The following is a 25,820-nucleotide window of genomic DNA, read 5'->3' as shown; positions in this document are numbered from 1 at the left end:
GGACGATGTCAAGAATGAGAAGAGATGACAATTCCCATTCGAGAAGGTACTGTTCCATTGCCAGAAGCAAAGAAGAATCATAAAAATGGGAAGAAGGCACAGGAAAACTGGTTTTGGCATTTTAAAAAAGCAGACCCAGATCTTACCAAAACATGGTCATGCCCAATGCTGTTGGGAAGAGAGGAGAACAGAGACACAACAAAATTATCAGGGGTGGGGAGGTGTAAGGAAAAAATTTTCTCAGCTACAGGTCAGGAGTTGGGGATGATACTAGCCTTTTCCTTCCACAAGGGTAATTTTCTGGAATCACAGTGTAGTAGGAGCATTCTCAAACTGCCAGTGAGAAAGGAGGACCTGAAGGAGTAGCATCCCCAGTGAGTCTATGAGAACCCTAGCAAATAGTGTTAACCTCACAGAGTACACACACACACACACACACACACACACACACACACGCACACACAAAATACCCCAAAAAAGACAACAATCACATTTTTTCTATTTGTCTTAGTGATTCTATACTATTCATTACCTTTCTTTGATGAAAAATGTTCAGTGATTTCATATTCTCAAATTTCAGTGAAATGTTCAAAAGTGTTTCAGGTTTTCTCATAGACAACACTCACATGGAGAAGGCCTTCCCTTTACTTCCTCACCCCAGCCCTGCTCCCCTATGTTAATGTCTAAAGCATTTCTCATTTTATACCTTGATATTCCTGACTATCTCCCAGGCCCCATCCTGGTTCCAGAAGTGCAGAGGAACATGGATGCTTGACATGGACAATGGGTTGATAAACAATTGGGAGATGTCAAAATCAGTGAGAAATAATAGCATATATTTCTGTCTGAGGAAATAACTTTTCATGCCCAAAACAAAGTGAAATCTTACCTTTATTTGCTTAATTGACATGACTGAGCTGCTATTTTGCAAACTCCCTAATATCCTTTCTGAAGAATTATACCCAAAAGTGGAAGCCCGAGAAATGGCCTGCTTACTTCTCTAATTCCAGTATCGAGCACAGAGATCACTTACAGGAGGCACTCACACCATGCTTGTTGGACTAAAGTACTAGCAACGGACTTTCATGTAAATAATTTCTATGTATCTTTACAAGGCTCTGAGGTAGGAATTCCATTGCCCCTGCTTTTCATGAGGATACTGAAGCTCAGAGAGTTGATTGATGCACCCAAGACCAGAGGCAGTAAATGACAGCCCTGGTCTTCTGATGCCAGATACTAAGCCCTTTCTATTTAACTGTGCTGTCCCTATGAATATCATACAGCCTTGTCCCTCAGCCTGGCACATTTCCAACAGCAAATGAGACGTGGTGTCATAAAGCATTTATGTCCAAGGAAGGCCTGAAAAAAACATGAAGAATAACTTGAGGTCTCTCCAACTCCCATGTTGGAGACTTTACCGATTAAGGGGAATTGGCAGAGTTTTGAGGTGGAATAAATTGGTGGGGAGTTAAAGTAGCCTAAGCCTTGGACCACAGGTCATACAGCTGATCAGGAGCAGCTGGCTCACCCTGCATGCTGCATGCATATCTGTCCTTCGGTAGCTGTGTCAACATGGGTGTCTCACATGCTAGAGAAAAACGTGCGTGGATGAGCTCTGCTTCTATGTGTACATTAGAATGTGGCGTGCATGTGTGTCTCTGTGCATGTGTGTATATATGTACAGTTTATATGCTTGAGGTTCTATTTGTGTGTGCATAAATATGTTTCAGGGTTATCTGTGCTTGTGGAATGTCATTGAAATGTGTTATATCTATGTAGAGTGAATCCGGATAGGTAACCTCTTCCTGCTGCACTCAAATCTCAGTGAAGTCACATCAAGCTGGTAGAGTCATTGGTACAATTCTCCCTTCAGAGGATCAAGATCCCCCATCTTGTGATCCTACCATCTTGATATACAACTTACAAAGTTGCTGCAGCAAGGGAAGAGAGAACAGGAGTGCCAGGACATTTTTAAGGAAGTAGCTTATCATTTCTAAACATCCCATTGACCAAAATGCAGTCCATGACCCTAATTTAACTCCAGTGGAGACTGATGGCTGCTGTCCTCTGTGTGCCAAGGCGTAGGAAAATGAAATGGAGTGAACATCAGCTGCTATTGTCCCTGCGACATGGTCCTTCCTTTGCATCATCATTCATATCCACCAAAAAAAGACAAAAAAATCCAGCCAAAGAAGCATAATCTTCCACAGAACTTAGCAGCATCCTCCCCAACCTTCTGGCAGAGTAAAAAGCTCCCAGTGCAACTGACTGTCCATTTTCCTGGGAGGCCGTTTACAAGAGTCAGTTCCCAGCCTGACGGAGTCCTCTCAAAACAGACCCCAAGGGAAGAAGAACCGCTCAGAACTAATGGAGCATTCTAAAAGGCAGAAGCAGAAGCAGGGAAAACTCCCTCCCTCGTTAATGAGAGGAGAGGGAGTACAAGTTCCTTGGGAGTCTGATGAGAACCTCTCTCGGGGGATGAAGGGTTGCACTAATTCATTCCTTATGCCCTCAGTTCCCTCTGCTTCGCAACCTGCTTATCCAGGTCAAACCAAGCTAGAACAAAACATCCCTGGGCTTCCCTAAAGCAAGAAAAAATTTACAAAAGCCCCTTTCCTGACCTCTCACATAAAGTTAGATGGTCTTTCCTCTATAACTGTGAAGCATTTACAGTGCCTCTACTGTAACAGTAAATTCAAATTATTTGTTTTCAGGTCCAACTGCCCACCTGTGAGATGTGGTGTCACTTCCCGTGGGAGGGGGATGGGCTCTGGAGTGTGGAGCATGGGTCCCCTGTTCAACACCTTCTGTGAGGAACTAACAGTTCCGATTTCTCTAACCTTCATTTCGACATCCCTAAAGGAGATCATTTCACTTGACAGTTGCCATGAGTGTAAACCAATGGTTCACAACCCAACTTCAGACTAGTCCCCACCTTAAGACTCTGGCTTGATTGTCCCGAGTATTAAGATTTATTACAGCTCTCCAGGTAACTCTTATGTTCAGCCAGGGTTAAGAACCACCAATGTAAAGAGAAGACTAAGGCTTACCACTCCTGGGGTCTCCATCCCGCCAGCGTCCCAGAAATGCTCTCCACTTAGAAAGATGGGTTGGAGACCTGATTCAACATTTGACCTGGCCCTTACAAAAACCAAAAATCAGGAAACAAAGTTGGAACTTCAAGTTCCTGTTGTTCCTCATGTCACTAGGTGAAGTTCTGAGCAAGATGGGGTTTTGATTAAGTTTAAAAAAAAAAAAAAAACCATGACGGCTTCCTACTTATGGACAGTGAGACACCATAATAATTTGGAAGGTGTTACCTATGAAAAACGTGAAAATAAAGTGGTTCTGTGCAGTAATATAAGAGGAATTTGGGAGCTGTCCTCTGATCATTCTGGATGATGAAATTTAGCAGATTCAGAAAACCCAGGGAAGAAGAGAAAAGAATGATCAGCATTAGAAGAGGGGACTGGGGGTCTCCTGAGTGGCTCAGTGGGTTAAAGCCTCTGTCTTCCGCTCGGGTCATGATCTCAGTTTCCTAGGATCAAGCCCCACATTGAGCTCTCTGCTCAGCAGAGAGCCTGCTGAGAGCCTGCTTCCTCCTTTCTCTCTCTCTGCCTGCCTCTCTTCCTACTTGTGATCTCTGTCTGTCAAATAAATAAGTAAAATTTTAAAAAGAAGAAGGAGGAGGAGGAGGACTGGGAACAACAGAAGTCTGGAGCCCAAGAGAACCCAGCAAAGAGAAACTTCCTGTGTACCGGGAAAAAACTGTGAATGTTTAATATCAGTGAATGAGGTCGGACATTTAATTTAAAGTTGATTTCTGAGGGTGCCTGGGTGGTTCAGTGGGTTAAAGCCTCTGCCTTCAGGTCAGGTTGTGATCCCAGGGTCCTGGGATCGAGCCCCATGTTGGGCTCTCTGCTCAGTGGGGGGCCTGCTTCCCCTTCTCTCTCTGCATGCCTCTCTGCCTACTTGTGATCTCTGTGTGTCAAATAAATAAATAAAATATTTTTTAAAAATTTAAATAAAATAAAATAAAATAAAGTTGATTTCTGCCCCGTAGTTACTACCATTCTCCTCCAATCAGTCATTCATACCCCTATGTGCAGCAAACCTGGAGTATTAGTGCCCTGGGGGAATTAAAATTTGCAGATGTACATGACCAGATACAGGAGGTAAAGGGACATGCACAATTCCCTCTCTGAAGCCAGTGGAGTGGTACCAGCACAGCACTGGGGAAAGATGGCGGTCCTGGGGTTATAGGAGGTGGTCACCCATGACGTAAGTGGAGGCCCAGTGAGAAGATGGAGGTGAAATGGAGACAGTGACAGCAGAGATGTGGGGGCAGTCCTCATTGTCCAAGGAGAGGAGGGAGGCCAGTTAGTTATTCACTCAGCAAATATTTTTGAGCACTTATTATAGGCTAGACAGGCAGTGTGCTAAATACTTAGGACACATCAGTAAGGAGAATAAAGATCTTAAGTCCTTTGGAGCTGGCATTGTAGAGGAGGCAGACAGATAATAAATAAACTTAAAAATAAGTTAATTATATGGTAGATGAGAAGCTGATGATGCCATGAGAAAATAGTAGAAATAAAGGAGGTTAAGAGGGATGAACTTTGTCACAATAGGCAAAGAGGGCAGGCAAGTGACAATTTTACGGAGTCTCAGTGGGAGGCTGTGCAGAGACAAGGCCTGAGGAAGAGAGGGGACGGGGCAGGGGATCCTACCTGGAAGCTTTCCAGGGATCAGGGGGAGAGGAGCGAAGAGCAGAGATCCTACAGGGGGATCTTCTGGGCCTGTTTGGAGAACACAAGGTAAGGGCAGCCAGAGCACAGAGGACAAGGACAGTGACCACTGCCATGTCCACCTACATATAGATGAGAATTACAGCTCTTAGCAACGAGATGAAGCTGAGTTTTCCATTACATGGGAAAAAACAATTTCAGACAGCTGAGATACACATTATCAGAGAATCAAACAAAATGATGTGTGTTAAATACTTGGCACACAGCAGCTTCTCAGGGTGGGCGGGTTTCTTCTCCTCTTCAGACATTTCACATGTTGTTTGTCAGAAATTTGAGGGTGGGGTTCTGGGCCCAAAATGCAGAAATCCTTCCCCTCAGTGTGTCATTCACTGATTTGACCCGGCCGTTGAGGGTCCCCAGACTTATCCACCTTCCTCAGTGGGGGTCATGATTCTGCCCACCCCATTCATTCTTCTCCTCTCTCTGCTTCCCATCACTCTCAACAAGCAGTAGTATTAAGGATAAATTACAAATAATATTTTTGTAACAAGAAACACATCACTGAGAAAGAATTAAGAATGCCAAGAAGTGGACCCGTAACTCCTGCCTTATGCCTATGCATCTGAAAAACACTCCTTTGCTTTGTAAGGACAAGGAAATTTGGACTGACTTCTCATGGTGACCAGGACCAGTCACTGACCCAGTGTAACCGACAAGCAGAAAATGTTGCAGGAGGTAGAAGGTAAGGAGGGTTTGACTCGGCAGATGTAATGCTGCATGTACCTGAAGGACAGCCTCTCACTGCAGCCCTGGCTGGAGCGGAAAGTTCTGTGCTGAAGGCTAAGAGCCAGTACCACCTTAAAAGAGGAAAGTGGACAAAGAAGGAAGCAGAGGGAGGGGACCAGTCAATTGGCCTCTGACCTCAAGAGGTTCTGAGCCTGAAGATGATTCAAAAGAACAGAGCATCTGGTAGTTCAAGTCAGAATCTTAATTGCTCTCTCTCCACAAAGCTTCACAAAAGGCTGAGTTAGAAGAATGTTTTCCTGGAGGCTGAGGAAGTTCTGTGGGTAGAGTAGGAAGCGCACAAACCTCGGAGCGATACGTTGGCTCTGTGACTTGGCCCGGCCTCTCTACCGTGTGACCTTGGTGAAGAATTTTAACCCTTCGTTCCAATTCAGTGCATCAGACCATACAGACCTTCGTGCAACCAACAACATGCACAGTTTCTAGCCCAGAATCTTCCCAGAAAATGTAATGTTAAGCTTTCTACCATCTAAGTATATTCCAAAATTCTGGTAATGAGAAATAATATTTATGGATGATTGCCTAGGATGATATCGTTTATTCATTCCTGGAGATTGGGGGCTGGCAAACTTCTTCTGTGAAGGGCCAAGCAGTAAATCTTTTAGTCTTTGCAGACCTTTTGGTTTTGCATACCTCTGTTCCAGACCTTGCGATCTGCTGCCCACACTAGAGAGTAGCCATACGCAATGTGTGCAGCCACAGCTGGCCCTTTCCTGGCTTACACATAACATTTCGCTGTCCAGGAAAGCTAAGTGTTAGGGCACTGCATTCAGGAAAGGCAGAGTATCTTGTATCTGTCTTCCCGTGGTTTGTATCCTCTGGAGATCAGACCATGATAGATGATAGTAGATAGACAGACAGAGACAGAGATGATGTAGATGCAGACACATGTAAACAAAACATATGAAACAATTATCAGGTGCCAGGAAGTGACCGAAGGCAGGGAGAGACTAGACATGAGTTTGCTTGTAGTAAAGGAGAATGACACTGGATGAGCTTCTCGTTTGGACAGCTTTTTGCCTGAAGGCAGACCCAGTCTGCTCCTCTAGGCAACTCTAGAACTCAGTTGGGAACTAGGGCTGGAATTGTTCCTACCCTAATAACAATGGCTGTTGTCCTTTGTGCCAAAGACGGACAATCACCATGACTTGTATAAATTTAGTTTTCCCTCACTTGCTGTCATAATTCTGACTGAGTGGCATCCCCTCCCCTCTCTTAATTCGAATTCTCTAGGAGTTTACCTTGGATGTATATTTATCTAGATAAGTCATTTCCAATTTCTTACCAATCACACAGAAGGAGGAGTTGACATTTTGAGTGGAGAAATGTACTAACTGTGCAGCCCAACATTGAGTTGACACTGACATTTAAATTAATTGACTTATACCCTTACAAAGTCTATCTGGTCAAGGTGCGGTCATCTTTCTATGCAGTCCTTGCTTCAGGGGGTGAAAATGCAGAATTCCAGAGAACACTCCATCTGTCAGTCACAGAAACCCAATATTTATCTTCAGCAAGAAAAAAAAAAAAAAAAAGGAGAATATGGAGAGGTGGCCTCAAGAAAAAAGTTGCATGAATGCCAGGAGGCAAACCCCACAGATTCCCCCAGATGAAACTGAGACCTGTCCAAAACTATCCGATTGGAAGTGGAAATCAGGACTGAGACAGGGGGTAGACTCCTTGAGCTTGCTAGACCTGGTGGTACTCTCCAGAATGGGGAGGAAGATGGGAAGGAAAGGAAGCCCTCGTGGCCAGCCAGTAGGGAGGGATCCACTCCTGGGATGGTACCAAGCTAGTTCTGTTCAGTTACTGCTTCAAGCTGGGGGTCTGCTGGAGGAAGGGGGAGCCAGGCTCTGTCAGAAGTGGGGCAGGGAGAGTATATTAGCTTCCCTAAGCCTCTGCAGCATGTCAGCACAAATGCAGTGGCTTCAAACAACATACATTTATAACCTTGTAATTCAGCAGTATAGAAATCCAAAGTGGGTTTCCCTGGGATAAAATCAAGATGTCTCAGGGCTGTGTTCCTCCTGGAGGCTTTCATGGTAAATTTGTGTCTTTGCTTTTCTGGCATCTAGGGGTCTTCCCAGCATTCCTTGGCTTGCGGCCCCTTCCAGCCTCTTGAAAGTCAACAATGATGGGGTCAGTTCCTCTCCCAGAACAGCTCTCACTCACTCTTCTGTCTCTCTTTCCCATTTTTAAGGAGTCTCATTGTTCCATTGGGCCCACCCAGATAATCTGGAATGATCTCCCCATTTTAAGGTCAGCTGATTAATAATAATTCCACCTGCAACTTTGTTCCTCTTTGCCATGTAACCTAACATAGTCATAGGTTCTGGGGATTAGATATGGACACTTCTGGGGGATGTTGCACTGCCTTCCAGAGAGAGTAGGAGAGGTGCTGATGAAGGACATGGCTTCCCAGGACCATGACAGAAGGAAGCCAAGAGCCACAGGTAGTACAGATCATGGAAACTTAGAGTGCTGGAGTCCCACTATTTCTACTCTCCTTGGTCTCCTTCCTCATGTCATTCACAGTCTGGATGAAGAGACTGTCAAGTAAATAGTTATGGGGGCGCCTGGGTGGCTCAGTTGGTTAAGCATCTGCCTTTGGCTCAGGTCATGTTCTTAGGGTCCTGGGATCAAGCCCTGCATTGTGCTCCCTGCTCAGGGGAAAGTAGGCTTCTCCTCTCTCTCTGACCCTCATCCCCACTTGTGTGCTCTCTCTCTCTCTCTCTCTCTCGAATAAAGAAATAAATTCTTAAAAAAAAAATAGTTACAGTATGAGCCACTGAGATGTGTGGTGAGGTCCATGTGGAACTGTAGGAGCATTCTGGGGGTGCACAGTCCCCATAGTCTTGCAGGACCCCCAAAACCCTCCAGACTCGTGCACTAGCCTGGTGTCCTGAAGCAGAGGAATCGACTCAGATGTGTCTCCCCCCACCCGCAGCTACAGGCTGAAATGCAAAAGAAGGTGGTGGTAGCAGTGGTCTCCTCCTTCCCCTTCTCACTCTCCTCCTCCCTCTCCTCCCCTGGCCACGGCCCCGGTCTGGCCCCCTCCCTTCTCCTCCTCTTCTCCTTCTCTCTCCATCTTCCCCGTCCATCCCTCTTCATCTTTTCCTGCTGCATGGCTTCTATATAACAGAGAAACAAAGTCTCTAATTCACCACCGGGCATCATGACATTGCAGTTAATCCAGCTGGACGGGTCCTTGTGTGCTGGTGGGGGACATAGCTGAAGAACAGTGAGGGAGGCAGGGTGGAGGAGCGAGTACAGACCTTTGGGTGGGAGCCCCAGCACAACCATACTTTCCCTGTGCTTTCTCTTGCACTTCTCTGTACCACTCTGGGCTTCATTACAAACTAGTTCAGGAGCTCAGGGTCTCTATGAAAAGTCTGGAGGAGCTGGTATTCTTGAAGCATCCAAAACAGAGTCATTATTTCATAGCGGTCTCTCTAGACTCTAGTTGAAGGGCAGTTTGTAGCTCACTCAATCCAACTACCAAATCACCAAAACCAAAACCAAAACCACTCAATCCAACCACCAAAACCATCATTTTGCAGAGGAGGAAATCCAGGCTTATAGGAGCAAAAGGACTTGCCCAAGGTCACACCACTTGCAGGTGACAGAGCCAGCTCAGGCCTCCTTCCTTTTAGGACTGTACTCCTCCTACCTTGCCACGCTGACATGATTCTTTTCCTCATTTCAGATGTCTTAGTGCATGTTCCAACTTAATGGATAATCAGGCATCTCTCTGCCTTGGAGTCTCCAAAGCCCCAGCTCCATCCGGCCACCTGGCAAGAAGGCCCAGGAAGGTTTGAGGCAGCTGTGTGAACCACTTTGCCAGAGGGAGTATCAGACTTTTCAGCTCTTCCCGCCTGGGTCAAGTTGTGCAAACTCCTGAAACACTTACCGTAAATATAATGACCATGAATCCCAGAGCATGTGGATGATGGAGGGAAGGGAGACACAGCCGGAATGGAGAAGGAGGCCAAAAGACCCAGAGAGAAACAGGTGCCCACCTTAGAATTCCTTTTATCACTGAGTATTGATTTACATCAGTCTTATCCTTACAACTAAAACTCCCAAGACCAAGGTTGATGGAAGGGATCTTTTGCCAATTTTCCCAACAGTCCTGTCCCTTTTTCCATACTTTCCCTGGATCCCTTCCTAATAACTTCCACCCTGGCTAAGAAAAAGCTCAAGGTCTCCATTGTACTATGAATTACAGTACTGTGTGTGTACGTGTGGGTGCCTGTGTGTGTGTGTGTGTGTGTGTGTGTGTGTGTGTGTATGCATGCGCTTTAGCAAAGTCGGCCCCTCCTCTGGGCTTGCACATGGCCATATGCCTCCTGAGAGAGATCAACCAAGACCCTTATCCCTTATTTCTAAACTTCAAAGTAAAGGCTCCCAGTTGAATGGACTCAACTAATACCTACCCAAAGCCATGGAAGGGAAAAGCAGCCCCTGGACTGAAACTGCTCTGAAGGTAGAGAGAGTTCTCAACCAGCACACTAAATTTGCCTTCCCTTTGCAGAAGGTATAAAGGTTTGAGATGTGAGCTGGCAAACCAAATGTTTGTCTTTCGCTTGAGCTAGTTTGACCTGGAGGAAGAATGCGGACCAAAACATCTCGTTTCAAAACACGAGTGAGTGAATGGTATTGTTGATCTCATTTCATGGATGCAGAAAAGTGACAAAGGAGCCCCAAGACATGCTGCAAGTCTGTCTTCAAACATAGACCACGGTGATGTCATGCTCTGACCCTCCATGCCCTCCCTTCCCCAGGCTCTGCTGGAGATACTGTGCTTTTTCTGCCCAACTCCTAAGTCAAGTATTTTTCCAGATTCCAGTTGAGGCAACACACCCCTCTTCTCCCACCACTGACTTAGCCAGGTCCCACCTGGCCAAAATTCACTCTCTAATAATGTCTGAAGGTGGTCTTATTGGAGATTATTCCCATAGACTGTTCATCAGTGTTGCACAGAAACAGTTTCTGGAATCCATTCGTTTGGAAAATTCTGAGTAAAACAAAATTAAACAGTTAGAAGAGTGGATCTTACCATCAGACTGAGTCATGTATGAGTCCCAGCTGGACTATTTATTAGCTGGGTGAATTTTCAAACTAGTCAAGCTCTTTGTGACTCGGTCTTCTCACCCACAAAATAGGAATGATTAGTACCTGACTGGGTCAGTCATGGTTCAATGCAGGACACAGACAATACTGCAAGTGTTCAAAGTGGAAAGGATTCGATATGGGGAATTAGGTGCTTGCAAAATTCTCCAAAAATGGCTAGGGGGAAAAATTCTAGCCTAGACCTGTAGAAATGATTCCCAGAAGAGAAAGAATGGGAAGCCACAACCTCTACCACAATCAGAAAAGTGAGGGTTCATTGGGCCATGCTTGAACAGCCATGGTAGCTACCACTCAGCGCTCAAGAAGTCACCAACGCCATTGATGCACTGGCCTGGCCATGAACAAGTCAGTCCAGTGACCCCATGACACTGGCATCTCTGTATCTAAAGTTGGTCACTTGACACCAGCAACCCCCAGACCAGGACCACCAGATGGTAAAAATAGCCAGTATGCAAGAACACAGCTTTAGCCCCACTTCCTCCCTCCACATCTCCCCACAGGGCACCTTGCTGGAGGTGGGTTTTTTTTTTTGTTTTTTTGGTTTTTTTTCTCAATTAGAATCCCATGTGTAGGAGAGTGTGGCCAAGCCAGTTTAGAGTCCCAACCTCTGCATTTCAGGAAGATACAGAGTAGGAAGGGTCAGAGGTGTTGGGTGCCAATAGACCACAGTCAACACTCCATGCTGGGTCATGGTGAGGCTAATGTGCACAATGCACTACACCGCAGTAGAATAGAGTCATGGATGGTTGTTAGTACCCTACTGTTGTTCTTGGCTGCAGGACTTGCCAGAGCCTTTACTATGTTGATATGTGCATATTTCCTCCCTGATAGTAAACACTGTGTCACTGACCACCTCTTCCATTCTGTTTTCCCAGCCAAGAGGCAAGTTTTACATTCAATGATAGCACCTATATACACCCTCATGACTTTCTCATTTGTAGTATCTTTACTTTTCTTTGTTAACTTTGTAGTTTTATTTCCACTCCTTCCCTTTGAATTCTTCTTTATGCCTTAGCTTCTGGTTAGGTACTTAAAATTCTTTACAGTATGCAGCCTGATAGAAACAAACACATTTATTAAGTGAATTAATAAATCACTTAGGCATCAAGAGCATGACTTATAATGATGGAAATCCAGAATGAAGGTGATATTTTGGATGGGGTTCCTTCCCCACCGTGATCAAATAATACCACATGGTTTCCCACAGGCTTTGTCTCACATTAGCTCTGAAAGTGTCCTGTAAATGGGGGAGGGGGAGCCACTGTCAAAGTCATACAGTTTCTGACTTTTGCTCCCAGTTGTGCTGCCCTATAGAACACACCGCCACTGGTCTTCAGTTTTGTGGGTCACTCTTCCTTTTCAGGCAGAGAAAGTCTTGATTTCTGCTTTGACATTGGTGCAACCCTTAACAGCTTTCCCCAAGCTAGCAAAATGGCAGAGTTCTTACCTTCAGATGGTCACAACCCATCTGGTGAGACCAGAAGCCCTGCCTGGCTGACTCCCCAGACAGCAGAGGGTTTTGATGTACTCTGGAGCTGGCTTCCTTAGCCCCCTACCCCCACAGCAAGTGAGAATATTCTGAACACCCTTCAAAGCATCAGCGCCCCCCAGTTCCTCCTCACCACAGTGCCATGTCTAGAGACTTGCATCTGAAGAAGAATGAAGGAAGAAATTCCTGCTCCAACAATGAAGAGTTCCATTCCCAGTTCCTGCGTAATGGGGATTCTCCCAGCACAGCCTTGTCCTGTCAGCTCCAGGGGCTCGCTCTTAGTTTAAACAAGCACAGCACCCACACACCTCACCCCCCTTTCTGTTCCGTATTGCTTTTCCACTTTATACGCAATAATAATAAATACAATTGTAAAATTTTATTCTGTATTTTGTACTATAGGTAAATGACTAGATCCCAGGGCACTCATAATCCCTTTGCATGCAAGGACCCAAAGAAGAAGCCAATGTGGCCACTAATACTTGGCCAGTGCAGCTCTAAATACCGTGGGTTTCTGCTCTGTGAAAAATGTCAATGGTATTTCGAAAGGGATTGCATCGAATGTGTAGATTGCTCCAAGTAACATATACATTTTAACAATATTTGTTCTAACACCAAGACAGCATGGTACTGGCATAAAAAGAGACATATAAACCAGTGCAACAGAGTAGAGAGCCCAGATATGGACCCTCAACTCTATGGGCAAATAATCTTCGACAAAACAGGAAAAAATATACAGTGGAAAAAAGACAGTCTCTTCAATAAATGATGCTGGGAAAACTGGACAGCTATATGTAGAAGAATGAAACTCAACCATTCTCTTACACCCTACACAAAGATAAACTCAAAATGAATAAAGGACCTCAATGTGAGACAGGAATCCATCAGAATCCTAGAGCAGAACCTAGGTAGTAACCTCTTCGATATCAGCCACAGCAAGTTCTTTCAAGATATGTCTCCAAAGGCAAACGAAACAAAAAGGAAGATGAACTTTTGGGACTTCATCAAGATCAAAAGCTTCTGCACAGCAAAGGAAACAGTCAAGAAAACAAAGAGGCAACCCACGGAATGGGAGAAGATATTTGCAAATGACAGTACAGACAAAAGGTTGATATCCAGGATCTATAAAGAACTCCTCAAACTCAACACACACAAAACAGACAATCATATCAAAAAATGGGCAGAAGATATGAACAGACACTTCTCCAGTGAAGACATACAAATGGCTATCAGACACATGAAAAAATGTTCATCATCACTAGCCATCAGGGAGATTCAAATTAAAACCACATTGAGATACCCCCTTACACCAGTTAGAATGGCCAAAATTAGCAAGACAGGAAACAACATGTGTTGGAGGGGATGTGGAGAAAGGGGAACCCTCTTACACTGTTGGTGGGAATGCAAGTTGGTGCAGCCACTTTGGAGAACAGTGTGGAGATTCCTCAAGAAATTAAAAATAGAGCTTCCCTATGACCCTGCAATTGCACTACTGGGTATTTACTCCAATGATACAGATGTAGTGAAAAAAAAGGCCATCTGTACCGCAATGTTTATAGCAGCAATGGCCGCAGTCACCAAACTATGGAAAGAACCAAGATGCCCTTCAACGAGCGAATGGATAAGGAAGATGTGATCCATATACACTATGGAGTATTATGCCTCCATCAGAAAGGACGAATACCCAACTTTTGTAGCAACATGGACGGGACTGGAAGAGATTATGCTGAGTGAAATAAGCTAAGCAGAGAGAGTCAATTATCATATGGTTTCACTTATTTGTGAGGCATAACAAATAGTATGGAGGACAAGGGGAGATGGAGAGGAGAAGGGAGTTGAGGGAAATTGGAAGGGGGGATGAACCATGAGAGACTATGGACTCTGAAAAACAATCTGAAGGTTTTGAAGGGGTGGGAGGTGGGAGGTTAGGGGAACAAGGTGGTGGGTATTACAGAAGGCACGGATTGCATGGAGCACTGGGTGTGGTGCAAAAACAATGAATACTGTTACGCTGAAAAGAAATTTAAAAAGTATATATTTGTTCTTCTAAACTATGAGCATGAAATGTTTTCCATTTCTTTGTGCCTTCCTCAATTTCTCTCCTAACTATTTTGCAGTTTTTAAGAATACAGCTCTTTTCCCTCTTTGGTTAAGTTTATGCCTAAATATCTGGACCTTCTGGAGAAGAAAGACCTTGCCAGAGAAGTCACAACCAAGTTGCAAGCCAGGGTAGTAAAACGCAGGAAAGATACCAAATACAGCCTAGCAGGAGAAAGCAGATAGCAAATGGGCTGGGGGCGGGGGGGGGGGGGGGAAGAGGGGCCCAGGCAGAGGTAGGGCATGACTAGAAGCCAGAAGGAACTTTCTACCAACACATTACTAACGGTCCTTCTGCCATGCCCACCTTCCTGTAGGGGAAGCAGGTGATTAAAGCAGAAAAGTGAGTAGAGGTCAGTCTTTGGGGCTTTCAAACATGACTCTAAGGAGTTGGGATTTTATCCCTTGGACAGAGCAGAGTCATGGAAGGTCCTTGAGTGAGGGGACAGAGGATGATGCAGTCAAAGCTGGAAGTTGGTGCTGTGTTCAGATCATGCTGATACAGGATTGGGGCCAGAATCAGGGCAAGACCCACTTAATAAAATGTTCCAATTAGCGAAGTCAAATGGAAACTGAGCAATAAAAAAGTTTGTTTCGTCTAACTACAAAATGCATGGTGTTTGAATGGGGCTCATGGGAGGATACTGCCTTCCATTTATGGATTTATAGCAAAGATGTGTCCCCACACAGAACTTGCCTCCATCTCCCAGAATTGGGTTAAGTTTCCCACCTCCAAAATTCTCCAACTCTTAAAAAAAATGAAACTTACCTATTTTCCCCCAAGCATTTGATTAGGAAAATGTGATGTTACCTTGCACTGGAGATGAGATATGTGAGTTTCCTCCTCGTGTTGTTCATTAGTGAAGGAAGGTTTCCAAGAACTCCATAAATAATTGCATGCATGCCTTCACTGAACATTTAGATTTGTTTCCCTGCAATCAGTCACTTCTCTTTCTGCAAACACAGCTTCCCTTTAAAACAGTATTTCACTCCAAAATTTACTTCCTGTGACCGAAAGCACATGAATTAAGAGTCATAAAAGACATATGTCCATTTCCCCTGCACAGGGAAGTCCTGGCTTAGTGGGACGAGGCCTGGGAGGAGGAATGGAGAATGAGTCACTTTCCATACCATGAAAGTGAGGTTAAATCTGGTTTCGTTTGGGAGTTGCCCTTTTACAGCTTTATTCTCTCCTAGAAAAGTCAGATGTACTTCTCACAGTTACAACGATGTAGCGGGTCAGCTACAAGGTCAGTGAGGGTTGGACCGTGCCTGCATTGCTCATTGTTGCATCCCACTCACACTAGACAATGCCCAACAAACAGATGTTGAATGAATGAAGGAGAGAGGTTCAGTGCGGTCACAGACGAGAGGGCCAAGGGGAGGAGCCAGTACTAGGAACATGGCGTGTGGAGTACATGCCATTGAGGACACTTCTCCTGCATGTGGACATGGGCCTAGATGGCTGTTCACTGTTTAACAGGATGCACCAAGTCCCTTTCATAGTATGGTTGAGAATAAAGTCTCCCACCCAGCACCTGGTAGGGAGTCAAGGCTAAATAAATGCTACCAAATTGAGTTAAGTTAATTTGATGAGTTTGACTTCCATAAAGGTAATGGGATGAATTATTTTATTTTTATGATCCTCTGTTGAAGGATTCCTACAAGTTCATTATGGATTACTAAGAGAAGAGGTAGGTCCCGCTGACAATCACAGCCAAGACTCTAGCCCAGAGAGGCTAGAGGAGGCCCTTTCCTGACTGTTATGACATGAGCAGTTGTGTCCCCCCCCAAAGTCATTTGCTGAACCCCTAACCCTCAATGTGATTATATATGGGGGTGAGGACTTTGGGAGGTAAATGGGTTTAGATGAAGTCGTGAGGCTGGGACCCTCATAATGAGATGAATGTCCTTGAAGAAGAAGAAGAGATTAGACTTCTCTCTCTCTCTCGCTCACCCTTGCTGTCGCTCTCTCTACCATGTGAGGACACAGCAAGAAGGGGTCCATCAGCAATCCAGAAAGAGCACTCTCAACAGACACTCAGTCTGCCAGCACTCTGATCTTGGACTTCCAGCCTCCAGAACTGTGAGAAATAAATTGTTCTGTGAGCTGTGCCCCACCTCCCGCCCCAGTCAGTGATATTTTGGTACAGCAGCCTCATCTGATAAGACACTAACCAAGGACTTAATAAAGATATGAAATGTCATAAGGAGATCCAAACTAAGATGACCACGCAATACCACTGCAACCTCCAAAAGTGCTTAAAACTGAAACGATGGAAAAAGCAAATGTTAGGTCGAGCACTGGGAATGGCCACACGCTGCTGGAGAGGATGTATTAGTCCAACCACCTTGGAAACCTGTCTGGCAGCAACTACAGGGAGAAGTATGCACACCGCTGACCCAGCAAGCCTACCGCTAAGTGTGAATCCTGCAGTCCTGCATACATATCTTTACCCAAAGAAATATTGGAGTATCGATAATAGTACCATGTATAATGCCCACAAACTGGAAACAACCTAAATGCCCATGGTGGACATATTCATATAATAGAATACTATCAGATGAGGAGGAACAGCCTACAACCACATGCATGAAATTCACAGACATAACATTGAGCAAAAGGGCCTGCCTTGTTCCGTATATCTAAGACAGAAAAACTAATTTAAGCTGTTAGAAACCAGGACAGTGGTCACCGTGGCAGGGGCACCAGAGGCTTCTTTGTGCTGTTACATCCAGTGTCTTCTTCCAGGTGCTGGTTGCAGAGCTGTGCTCTGCTTGTGGAATTCACGCAGCTTCTACACTTACACATGCCTTTTTCTATATGTAGATTACACTTCAATAAAACATTAATAAAAGACATACTCCTGTTTGGAGCAAAATCATTTTGAGAACGACTGTCTCATGGATAATAACTTGAAAAACGCTGATTGGCCACCAGGAATAGTGCAGCCTGTGTTCTGTCTGTTTGCCCCCCGGCTGGGTGACCTCACCTCTGTACCATAGCTTCTTCATGGGGATGGAATCTAAAAATATCTGTAAATGCTCCTCAGAAAAGCCAAAATGAAAGTTAGCTACTGGAAGAGGAGGGAGAATATTAAATAGAAGGAGTCATGCTCATAAAGGAAAAAATACATAATTTCAATTTGAAATATTCTCTCCTGGGAAACTCTCCGAGGCTTGTGAAGTTGAGAAATCTTCCCTCTTAATAAACTCCAATTTTCCCTTCTAAACTTCATCTGGTGACCTCTGCTCTTGGCATCCAGGGCCTGGAAGGTATATCTATCTCTATTCTCCCTGATTCCTTGATCTTACTTGAGCTGAATTCCAAGCCTTTTACCGAAGACTATTCCAACCCCGTAATTATCCTCGCTTCCCCTCAATCAATCCATTACTTCTCTCATGAACACTTCTGGTCATGAATATTTCCCCTTGCTTATCGGACCTCTGAAGGCTGCCAGTGAGCATGGCTTTTGCCAGCAATTAGCCTCCTGAGGTTTCGAGGACTTTGAACCAATTAACTCCACGAGGTAGAGAGTGCTCAAACTTTGCATCACTCATGCTTGGGAGGTTTCCAGAACTTCTCATCAGTGAATCCCAGGAGCTTCCAAATCACCCCAGTTCCTGGGCCCTGTTACTATTGTTCTGAGTGAATGAGAAGGGGCTGGAATTTCAGGCCCTCTTTACCCTCACTGAGCTGCCCAAGACTGTCACCTTGTGTCTTGAAAAGATGTGAATTCAAATTTTCTATGTTGGGGTCCATTGAACCTGTGTGTAATGATTATATTTTGAATACAGTAATGAAACTGGTAACAAATTGCATCAACACCCTATCCTGCAAGTCAGAACCCATGCTGTAACTGAAGGACTTCAAGGGGTCAAGATTCCTGATGTCCACAGCTAGGCTGTGTCGGCAACAAAACTTTCAGAAAAACTGGTTAGAATTCTCCTCGGCATCCATTCATTTGCTCATTCATTCATTCCCCACATGTCATGGGGTTTTTCATGCACCAAGGGCTGGGGTAGGCATGCAGATTTAGGCCTGAGTGATCTTCAGTCCCTGAAATTTAGGAGCCCATGCTTTGCTGGAGATGGGCCTTCATTCCCATAGAGCGCAGCACTGGCTTCATCAGGGATGTGCACAGCCTGAAGGAAACGCTTCGTTCAGGGTTAAGGGCAGGGCAGGAGATGAGGGCAGGTATCACAGGGCAGGTGACATCACGGCTGGGCTCTGGCGTTGAGAGGAGATGACTGCTGGGAAAAGATGGAAAGAACCTCAGAGGGGACCCCCTCAGCACACTGTGGAGGTGTATCTGTGTTTGGGGCTGGCCTGGAAGGGAGAGCAGCCCCGTGATGTGCAATCAGACCTGTCATTTGTCAAGGCAAACAGGAAGGAATGTGGACCGGGCAGCAAGGCCGGGGCCTGGTTGTGGAGGAAGGGCTTGAATTTCATGCGGAGGTTTATTCTGAACATCGCGGGATTTTCAGCAGGAGACTATGTGGTCACATGTGCCTTGAAAATGTGAAGGAGCAGCTTGTGGAGTATGAGATAGGTGTGGGAGAGGCCATGGACTGAGACCCGGCAGGAGGCTCTCAGAATTGGGCAGGTGGTGTGTGCCAGAGACCTAATAGGCCAGAGGTGGAGAGGGAGGCCAGAGGAGACTTTGCTGAGCCATTCAGAGTGTTAAGGGTGGAACTGTGTCCCTCAAAGAGATGTGTTCAAGTCCTAGCCCTGACTACCTTGTAGGAGGTTATCAGAAAATCTGGTCCCTGCAGATGTGATCAGTTAACTGAAAATGAGGCCATCCTGGGTTCAATCTGGTAGACCTAAACCCAATTACTGGTCTCCTTATAAGAAGGCCATGTGAAGACCACAGGGAAGAAGTCCATGTGATAGTGAAGACAGAGATCAAAACAGCGCGTCTGCAAGCCAAGGGAGTCCCCAGAGACTGGGAGAGGGGCACGGAACCGACCCTCTTCTCAGACATCTGGAAGAAACTAACCTTGTGGACGGTCTGGTTGTGGACTTCTGGCTTTCAGAACTGAAAGCTAATAGCATTCTGTTGTGTGAAGCGCCCCCCACCCCAGTTTGTTGTGCTGTCTTATGGTGGCCCCAGGAAGCTAATAATGGACATAATCTGGCAACCAGTGGGATGGGAGTTGGGTGGGCAGAGAACTCTGGGAAAGAGAGGAGGGAAGGAGTGCCTAGGTTTATGGCTCTGCCCAGAGGACAGTGAAGCCATCCCACTCACTCAGATTTTTAAAAAACAAACAAACAAAAGAGCAGTCAGAATAGATGAATACCCACCATTTGCATCACCATGGATGGAACTGGAGGGGATTATGCTAAGTGAAATAAATGAAGCAGAGAAAGACAATTATCATATGGTTTCACTCATATGTGGAACATAAGGAATAGAGCATAGGACCACAGGGGAAGGAAGGGAAAACTGAATGGGAAGAAATCAGAGAGGGAGACAAGCCATGAGAGACTCAGGGCTCCAGGAAACAAACTGAGGGTTACAGAAGGGAGAGGGGGGAGGGGATGGGGTAACTGGGTGGTGGGTACTAAGGAGTGCATGTGTTATGATGAGCACTGTGTATTATATGCAACTAGTGAATCATTGATCACTACATCAAAAACTAATAATGTGCCATATGCTGGCTAACTGAACATATATATATACATACATACATATATACATAAAATAATAAAAAATTAATTTAAAAATTAAAAATTATAAACGGTCAGGGAGTTGAGTTGGAGCAGGAAAAAGTGTCCTTGGCTTTTTGTATGTGGAACCAAGGGGCCCAGAGGCAGGTTGGACTGGTGCATAGAAGGACTATGGTTATCCTGTCTCACGATGATGAGACATTTTCTTACCTCTTCCTCCCTCAGCCATTCTCTAAACCCTTCTTGGCCCAAGACACTTGCACCTGCCTCCAACCCCAGTGGAGAACCTGGCCAACACCAATCTAAGCTGTTGGGATGAGTCTTAAATCGTCAGAAGAGAGACCTAGGAACTGTCACCAACTGCCAGGTGCAAAGCAAGAGTTGGTCAGCATAAGCAAGAAAATATTTCTCTGTTGGGTCGATATTTCACTCTGAGACTAGACCAGCAAAGACCATTTTCCTTCTTTCCCACTGTGACAGAGACTGAACTGACACTGAATCCCACTCTTCCTTCCTGCCTTATGATTGCCCCTGATTTTTAGGTAGGCACAGGGTGACGAACATTAAGACTACATTTCCTAGACCCTTTTGCCGTGTGGCCATGTGGTTAAATTCTGACAACAGATGTGTCCTCTGGAGCTTCCCAGAAGTGTCTTCAAAGGAAGGGGTGTACCTTCTAAGGCCCTTTTTCTTTAGGCTGGCAGGAATGCAAACATGATGGCTAGAGCCCGAGGAGCTCTCTAGAACCATGAAGCTGTAAGCCAAGCTTGGTGGAGCAGTGGTCAGACAAGAACCTTGGTCTCTGATGGTCAGGTGGCTGCACACTGGCTCTGCAGTGACCTCTGCAGGACATACTCCCATGAGAGAGAAGGGAGCCCCCACCTCATTAGGTTCCCCATCCCCTTGGCTTTCTCACATGCTGTTGAACAGTCTTGCCCATATACCTTCTTCCTAAGAAGGAGCTCAAAGTCTAGAATCTCCCCCCATGATTCACCTGCCACCAGCTCTGCTGAGAGGAGACTGGAGAAAACTGGCTGACAGAAAATGAAGGAGAAAGAACGAGTGTGGGACACCAGGAGAGCACAGAGCAATCACATGAGTTGGGGATGGTAGAAAGAGAAAGACAGGGGAAGATGACCCCAGGACCCATTCAACCCATGGTTAGAGGGGAAACATGAGGGAGGAATGAAGGACACTTTGCAGTGTCCACTGGACTGGGTGTGTCTACCTGATCATGGAACAATGGGACTTTCTCTGGTCACAGAGCAAGCCTTCTTGCCCTTGCAGCACTGAGGACACAGGTGAGGGCTGATATTCACAACTCTCACAGCTCCATAGGGGATTGCTCTGGAAAAGGAACATACAGGGAGTCCTATTATTTGCTGCTTTGGAAGCTATGGAGTTGTGACTTGTCCATGGTCACAAAGAGAGTTGATGGCTGAGGCAATTCTTCTTCAATTCTGTTCCCAGTTCTTTCTTTCATACCCCCTGTCTTTGCACATGCTGTTTCCTATCTGGATTCCCTCCTTCCTTCTCTCTTTCTGAATCTGGTTGCAGATAATGAAAGATAAATTAACTGAGTGGAAAAAGAGTCGATACAAATGAATCACAGGACAGATGAGGATATGGTCTCCAGGTTCGGCTTGCTGGAGCAGCCCCATGCCAGCAGGACTGGTCTAATGAAGAGACCATGGTGGCTGCCAGCTCAGCCAGAGGGAAGGAAACCCTATCCCTGCCTCCTGTAGCTCCTGCTCCTGGGAAAGTCCAGCACAAGTGGGTCAGGCAGACTGACCTTGTCTAAGTCACCTGTGGCCAGGCTTCAATGGAACCTCAGAGAGTGATCTCGGGTGTTGACCTCAAGAAGGTAGGACTCAGCTTGGAAAATATTAAAAATAAGGAAACAGTCAAGAAAACAAAGAGGCAACCCACGGAATGGGAGAAGATATTTGCAAATGACAGTACAGACAAAAGGTTGATATCCAGGATATATAAAGAACTCCTCAAACTCAACACACACAAAACAGACAATCATATCAAAAAATGGGCAGAAGATATGAACAGACACTTCTCCAGTGAAGACATACAAATGGCTATCAGACACATGTAAAAATGTTCATCATCACTAGCCATCAGGGAGATTCAAATTAAAACCACATTGAGATACCCCCTTACACCAGTTAGAATGGCCAAAATTAGCAAGACAGGAAACAACATGTGTTGGAGGGGATGTGGAGAAAGGGGAACCCTCTTACACTGTTGGTGGGAATGCAAGTTGGTGCAGCCACTTTGGAGAACAGTGTGGAGATTCCTCAAAAAATTAAAAATAGAGCTTCCCTATGACCCTGCAATTGCACTACTGGGTATTTACCCCAATGATACAGATGCAGTGAAAAGAAGGGCCATCTGTACCCCAATGTTTATAGCAGCAATGGCCACGGTCACCAAACTGTGGAAAGAACCAAGATGCCCTTCAACGTACGGATGGATAAGGGAGATGTGGTCCATATACACTATGGAGTATTATGCCTCTATCAGAAAGGATGAATACCCAACTTTTGTAGCAACATGGACGGGACTGGAAGAGATTATGCTGAGTGAAATAAGTCAAGCAGATAGAGTCAATTATCATATGGTTTCACTTATTTGTGGAGCATAACAAATAACATGGAGGACAAGGGGAGTTAGAGAGGAGAAGGGAGTTGGGGGAAATTGGAAGGGGAGGTGAACCATGAGATACTATGGACTCTGAAAAATAACCTGAGGGTTTTGAAGCAGTGGGGGGGTGGGAGGTTGGGGGAACCAGGTGGTGGGTACTAGAGAGGGCATAGATTGCATGGAGCACTGGGTGTGGTGCAAAAACAATGAATACTGTTATGCTGAAAAGAAATAAAAAATTTTAAAAATTCCCCTTTCTTTAATCAAAAAAAAAATGCATGGTTGGAAATAGTAATCTGCCTTATAGGGTCTTTCCTCTTGGGGATATGGATCATTCTTTAGCATGCGGCTATGATGCCACCTTTTCTGAATTTGTTTCCTTCCTTCATATTTCTGGGCTTGAGTCTGTGTGCTGCTGGGTGTCTGTGTTGGGCTGAGCTCCCCTAAAGCAGACCTTGAGATAAGAACTTGCATATGAAGGATAGTTTATAAACTTGCTCTGAGGGAGAAGGGTGGGAGGTAGGAGAGGCAGGACAAAGAGTAGAAGGAGCTGAGAAAGTGGGCAAGGGTGTGATTCTAGGCTGGGTCCTGAAGAGGGTGGGCTCAGAGTTGTTCCAGCCTGAGACAAGGGAGAGATCACAGACGAAGGGCAGATAAATGTCCAGGCCCTTCCAGTCCTGTGAGCATGAGGAAGCAAAACACCTCAGTAGTCCCAGGGCAGTTCTCTGAAGAGTTACAGGTTCTAGTTGCAAGAGGGGACCACACTGGGCATCTGGGTGTCAACGACAGTATCCTATGGTAGGTGTTCATTCACACCTGTATTCATGCACCCACTCCGTCCTCCCCACGAGGCTGTGGATTTTACAGGATCAAAGACCACATCCTGGCACTAAGCCTGCTTTCCTGGGCCCATCACAGGTGCTCTCGAACCCAGAGGAAGGAAGGGCAGAAGGGTGATTGCACTGAGGGTCCTGCTGGCAGAGCTCCCCTCTCCCACCCTGCCCCCTGCACCCAGATTACCCCCCTCACTAAATCACCCAGGTGCAGCCACTAAATCATAATGTGATTATTCTGGAGTTTTTAGGTCAAGGGAAAGGGAAATAAATTAATGAATCAACAACTTTAATAGGCTTCTAGGCACCCGCCCAATTCATTCATTAGTGAGAGAAACAGACCCTGTAAGGGAGGATGCTCTTCCCAGAACGCAGAACCCTATCAACAGGGAGAGAGAACCCAGGGCGTTTGCCAGGAAGAGGTGGCCAAGGCTGGAAAACATAGGGCTCCTGGAAGCCAAATGGCAGGGAAGGTGCCCAGGATGCCTGCCCTCCCTTTCCCCCCAGGCTGAGACTGCATGCTCTGCCCACTTTCCTGAGGGGCCTCAGCTCGAACAGGTTTGCTCCCAGGAGAAGCAGTCTGGAGGAAAGACTTGGAAGGAGGAAAGAACACGGGGCAGAGGGAGGGCAGACAAAGAGGACATGGTGGTATAAAGTCCTATGTTGTGAGCAGATCTCTTTTGTACTGGAACTGTTCTTCTCAGGAATTGTCATCCCTATGACATCTAAGGTCATGTAAGGGAGATGGACTGAGCCTGTGTACAAACAGCCAAGTGTGGATTAGGTACCCCCAAATTCCGATTCTCTTTTCTTCTATTTCCTCATCTTTACCCCAATGTGCCCTGGGACCCAGAATGCCTGCCGCCAAGTTTCTAGCTCCCATGACAGCACAGATGCTGCAAACCCTTCCATCATCTTGTCCCTGGGGTCCCACAGGTCCAGCAGGAATGATCACGGCTGCTGTGCCCACACAAGTGATAGTACAAATAAGGCCACTGCTGTTTACTGAGCACTGTTCTGGCCACTTCATCTTGTGGGGTTCCTCACATTCCCCTTTAAGGAAGTCACTACTTCTCCTGGGTAAGGAAAACTGCTGTTCACAGGCAAAGATACTAAAACTCATAAAAGTTTAGGAAATGACCGTGATGTCCCAGCTGTGAAACTTCCTGGGGATTTTCCAACACTGACTCCTTAAATTACCTTCTACAACTTCCAGTAGCCTGTAAGATAAAACCACACCTTCTCGTCATCATTCCTGACCCTACAGTCCAAATCTAGCTTCCATCTACCTTCCAGCATTTTCAAGGCACACTGCCCACTACCTGCTCCAATCCCATTCACCCTACAACCTGGTCATCAAAGCATTCCCTCTCCCCAAACACCCTCCCCCCAAACCTGCCTTTCTGGGTTTCTTCTTTATTTTTATATTGCCGCATTGCTACTTGGAATGTCTAGACTTACTCTTATCTTCTTACCTTTCAAGACCGCTAGACGTCAATTAGAGCAATATTTCTGAAGCTATGATTTGTCCTAATTCACCTGGTGCTTCATAACAATGGAGGTTAGGAGATTGCTCTCCTGACTCAATTATCCAGATTTTTAGAAGGGAGCTTGGGAATCTGCATTGTTAATACCCAGGTGACTATTATGCTCAACACCATGAGGAACCCAACTTCAATAGACTCCAAATTCCAAGAGAACATACTCAGTCCTATACCAAGTGCCTGGTAGAGAAGCTGATCCACAGAAAACCCTAAATATTTGGGAGGTCGTTACATTGAACAGTCAGGGCTCATTATGCACAGATGGATTTAGGCACAATTGTTGGATGCATAGACAAATGGGTCACAGGCGGATAAATGGATAAACTGCCCAATACTGCTCCCTCTTTAACCAAGACAAAATCACTGGCCTTTAATTTCCAGGTGGCAATAGCCATGACTTTCTCATGCTCCCAAAACTATCTTGATTGGATAATGGGGACTCTTGGCCTTCTACAGTGGTCTGCGAGCTCCTTGAAGATAGAAAATGTGTGCCTTTTTGCTTAATCCCAACATTTAACAGAGGTCCTAGCTCAGAGTTATTGCTCAATTAATGTGCAGTGAATTCAAGCAACAACTAATAAACTGTTAACTGAACAGATGGACATATGAATGGGAAAACAAGGATCTGGCTGAGGAGGAAGAGACATAGGGCACCTCGATGGGAACAAGAACTCTGAGACCTGCAGAGTTTCCTACATTTGGCAAAGGGAAAGCCCCTCTCTTCCTGCCCAGTCCCCAGGGCTGGGAGCAGAGGGAGCCTCCATATGGAGACGTGAGGACAAGATGTCTCCGGGAATAACAGATTTGAGAAAGTGGTGTCCCTAATGTGCTGGCAGCAGGGTG

This window comes from Mustela erminea, chromosome 16 (assembly GCF_009829155.1).
Source record: "Mustela erminea isolate mMusErm1 chromosome 16, mMusErm1.Pri, whole genome shotgun sequence".
Lineage (NCBI taxonomy): Eukaryota > Metazoa > Chordata > Mammalia > Carnivora > Mustelidae > Mustela > Mustela erminea.
This window is presented reverse-complemented; position numbering follows the sequence as displayed.